Raw genomic sequence first — 5,000 nt, 5'->3', positions numbered from 1 at the left:
TGTGATGTGAAGGTGTGTGTGTGTGTGTGTATGATGTGAACGTGTGTGTGTGTGTGTGTGTGTGTGTGTGTGTATGATGTGAACGTGTGTGTGTGTGTGTGTATGATGTAAACGTGTATGTGTGTGTGTGTGTGTATGATGTGAAGGTGTATGTGTGTGTGTATGATGTGAAGGTGTATGTGTGTGTGTGTGTGTGTGTATGATGTGAAGGTGTATGTGTGTGTGTGTGTGTATGATGTGAAGGTGTATGTGTGTGTGTGTTTGTGTGTGTGTGTGTGTGTGTGTGTATGATGTGAACATGTGTGTGTGTGTGTGTGTGTGTATGATGTGAAGGTGTATGTGTGTGTGTGTGTATGATGTGAAGGTGTATGTGTGTGTGTATGATGTGAAGGTGTGTGTGTGTGTGTGTGTGTGTATGATGTGAACGTGTGTGTGTGTGTATATGATGTGAACGTGTGTGTGTGTGTGTGTGTATGATGTGAAGATGTGTGTGTTACCTCATATTATTATGACCGCCGCGCAGCGAAGCGACGGTCATATAGGTTTAGTCAGATTTTTTTTTTTTTTTTTTTTTTTTCGCATGCCCAAATTTCTGTCAATGATTCCCGGGACACTGAAAGACCGGGGTACACGAAACTTGGTGGGCATGTAACCCCACATGGATAACATGGAACCATCGTTTTTTGTTTTGATCTGTAGCCCCACCGCTGGACTGGACCCCCCGAAAGAAGGGTAGGGCAGACACAGTTCTCTGTGAATATCTTGAGAACTGTAGGGCCTAGGATGACCATTTTTTTCCGTATGTTTGCCTCCAGGGGTCATGTTAACCCATTTCATGTGCACACATGTGCACAAACAGATACACACACACACACACACACACACATTCACAGTAATCATACGTATGACACATACTCACACAGTAGACATATGTACGCTTGCATGCACAGGCACATACGCAGGCACACACACAAGCACGCATACACACACACACACACACACACACACGCATAACATAAACATGTACATGCACACAATTCAAGAATTTCTCAGAATTATGAACAGGCAAGATGGAGGTGGGGTTGTATAAAATTAATTTTACATGTGAAATCTATGAACTAATCATGTTTTGGTACTTGTTGTCTAGCAGATATCAGTGAGAATCAGTGTTGGGAGTAACGGCGTTTAAGTATAACGGCGTTACTAACGGCGTTAATTTGTCAATAACGGAGTAATCTAATTAATTACTTTTTACAACGTTACAACGCCGTTAACGTTACTGGACGTTAAATGCGGTGCGTTACTTTGCATTGATTGAATAAACTGTGTAATCCGAACGCACCCCTGGCTCACAGCTAGGAGGTGGGTTAATAACGACGTAAGCGATTAGGATTGGCTAAGGCAGAGTCATGTTTCATGATAGCCAATCAGAGCCAGTGTTTTTACACACTTGCCAGCACACGCGCCACACACACGCAACAGCTAAAGTAGAGATTCGATGAAACAGCAGAGGTCAGGAGCAATCCGATGAAAAGTTGGCATTTTCAAGGTGGAGATATAAGCACTACTTAAAATTCATTGTGGTCAAAGGCAAGAACGTGCATGTAATGTGTACATTATGTCCAGGAGCGAAGACTTTGTCGACATCCGTTGTAAGCAACTCTAATTTATCTATCTATCTATCTAATAAATATCAAAAGTTATGTAGCCTACAAACACCTGTCTGTTCTACTAATTTCAACTGGCTTTTCAAAAATGCTCAAAAAATCCAAATTCTTTGACATAGCAACTTTTTTTTTTAACAGTAACGCAAATAGTTACTTTCCCTGGTAACGAGTTACTCTTATCATAGAGTAATTCAGTTACTAACTCAGTTAATTTTTGGAACAAGTAGTGAGTAACTATAACTAATTACTTTTTTAAAGTAACGTTCCCAACACTGGTGAGAATTGAGTGTGGATAATGCAATTTAGTGAGACAGTTAGAATCATATAGGCCTTTCAGCGTGATTTATTTTTGTGGAAAAAATGTGCTGGACTGGGCGGCGGTCATATTTTGTACCGCTCTGCGGTACATCTAGTTTCTGTTCCTCTGGTGCAGCTGGGGTTTGCGTGACTCACAACACATCACACCTCCATATTTAATTAAAGTGAGCAAACACGCGCACACACATACGCACACACACACATACACGCACACACACACGCACACACACACGCATGCACGCACACATGCACAGACACACACGCACACATGCAAACACACACACGCTTGCACACACACACACGCATGCACGCACACACGCACAGACACACACGCACACATGCAAACACACACACGCTTGCACGCACACACACACACTAAAGTATTACTTCACTTGCCTCCTTCCATGGCTCCTACACATGGCTTCTAATCTAACTGGCTACATGGCTATGACTCTACCTTACTCCTCTACTACCTGGCAACACGTTTACCTGATTACGACTCTAGCTGACTCCTCTTCTACCCTGGTAACAGGTTTACCTGATTCCATTCTCTTTGGGACTTGCCCCTCACCTGGCCACTAGCGTACCTGCCGCCGTGTAAAGAGTAGAGTGTGCGTGCCAGCATGCGGGCGCTCCGTGTCGCCTCCGTGACCACTATGTGAGTGAAATGTTTGCCTTGTGCAGTGTTGGATCTTTCATCATCAGCTCGAGACAAAGGGGTCATTTCTCTCTCTCTCCCTATCTCTCTCTCTCCCTATCTCTCTCTATCTCTCTCTCTTTTTCTCTCTCCCTGTCTCTCTCTCTTTCTCTCTCCCTCTGTCTCCCCATCAAAGATGAGGTTTCAGTGTGAGAGTGTGTTTAGACTTGTTAAATGCTTAGAGACCAGTGCCTTTATGAAGAAATATCATATTGTGCAGTGTTCTAGCCAGGTAAAACAAACACACACACACACACACTGCTGAGTCAGCGTCCTGGTGCTGTGTGCTAATATTTGAGTGTGGTCCATGTGATTTGCTGTGGCCTGGCCAGAAGGTTTCATCAGCGAAGCGGAGCGCAGCTGCCAGTAACCACGGTAACCAGGGAGAACTGATTGGTTCTGTGGGTCACCCCTCACCTTTGTCTCATTAATGTGCACATTTCAGCTGGACTTTCATCGAGAGGTTCAGTGTGCTGTTCACCTCAGGAGTTCGGACACACACACACACACACACACAGACAGACACACACCTCCCCTCACACACAACACACATGCACACAAATACATGCATACCTGCAAACACAGGGACACACTTTCTCTCACTCTCTCTCTCTTTCTCTCTCTCACACACACACAGACACACACAGAGTTCCATGTGTGTTCCAGTGTCCAGCTGCAGTCCCCTAAGATTGGGCTGGACAGGAGCAGTGGGTTAACGAGTTCTGCTGTCGATTGGCTGATGCCTCAGGTTCACCCTCTATGAGCTCCGCTGCTCTTTGACCCTGAGCTAACGGGGTGACACGGATTCGGAGCCACGAGTCATCACTCCCGGCGCTGCCTGCGGCGATAAGACACCCATAATCACATGACTCACCAGCTGATAACGAGTCGCGTCTGCACGGGCCACGTCTGATTGGTTTGGAGCACGTCACTGATACAAGAAGCTGCTGACAAGAGTGCTGAGTAAGGTCTCTAGCACACACACACACACACACACATAATTTGATGCATGCACACACACATGCACACATATATTCACACATGGAGACCCACATACACACACACACACACACACACACACAGACACATACATATATGCATGTATGCACTCGTGCACACACTCACACACGCATGCACACACTCACACGAGCATGCACACACACACACACACGACCACCCTCTATGTTTAAGAGAGAGGGCACGCAGTATAGGCCGCATGGCAAACTGCATGTCCCAGCTCACACACACACACACAGACTCACACATATATGCATGTATGCACTCGTGCACACACACACACACACACACACGACCATCCTTTATGTCTAACAGAGAGAGCACAGCGTGTGCTGCATGGCCATCTGCATGTCCCAGGTATGCAGTCCTGTCACTATGGGCCTGCTGTAGGCCAATGCTGATTCATATTCACACTTCTGAAAGCCCTCTGCACTTCTGCCATGTTATGTTCAGTGTGTGTGTGTGTGTGTGTGTGTGTGTGTGTGTGTGTCTGTGTGTGTGAGTGTGTGTGTGTGTGTGTGTGTATGTGTGTGTGTATGTGTGTGTGTGAGTGTGTGACAGAGAGAAAGAGAGAGAGAGAGAAAGAGAGCGAGAGAGAGAGAGAGAGAAAGGAGAGTAAAATGATACGACTTCTAACTCATGTTAGATATTTCAGATTTGTGATGGCAGGATCAGCCCTCTTCCTCAGCCTCATGTCTCATAAGAGTTTTGTGTGTGTGTGTGTGTGTGTGCATGTGTGTGTGTGAGTGTGTGTGTGACAGAGAGAGAGAGAGGTGATTAATAGGATAGGACTTCTAACTCATGTTAGATATTTCAGATTTGTGATGGCAGGATCAGCCCTCTTCCTCAGCCTCATAGGAGTTTTATGTGTATGTGTGTGTGTGTGCGTGTGTGTGAGTGTCTCTGTGTGTGTGTGTGTGAGAGAGAGAGAGAGAGATAGAGAGAGAGAGAGAGAGATAAGCCCAAACGTAGTATTGCGATAGCACAGGTTGTTCAGTGATGTAGATGAGATAACAGACTCCTGCTGTTTGATCAGACTAACAAGGAGCAGATAAGAGCCCTCAGGCCACACGGATTAAAGACCTTGTTCTGTCCAAACACACACACTCTCTCTCTCTCTCTCTGCTGCTCTCTCTTCTTTCTCTGTTTGCTCTCTCTCTCTCTCCCTCTCAATTTCAATTCAGTTCAATGCATATTGGATTTTACTCAGTGCATAGTAACTTGTAGAATAACACTGAAACACAGAGGGGCAGATGTACTAATGCTTTTGCGCCCACTTCAGGTGTATTTGTTTCGCAATG

Source organism: Alosa pseudoharengus, unplaced genomic scaffold, assembly GCF_046254945.1.
Source record: "Alosa pseudoharengus isolate Yale_2024_CS ecotype anadromous, Long Island Sound unplaced genomic scaffold, YU_APseudo_1.1 YU_APseudo_1.1_scf_19, whole genome shotgun sequence".
NCBI classification, from domain to species: Eukaryota; Metazoa; Chordata; class Actinopteri; order Clupeiformes; family Clupeidae; genus Alosa; species Alosa pseudoharengus.
Note: the sequence above shows the minus strand (reverse complement) of the source record.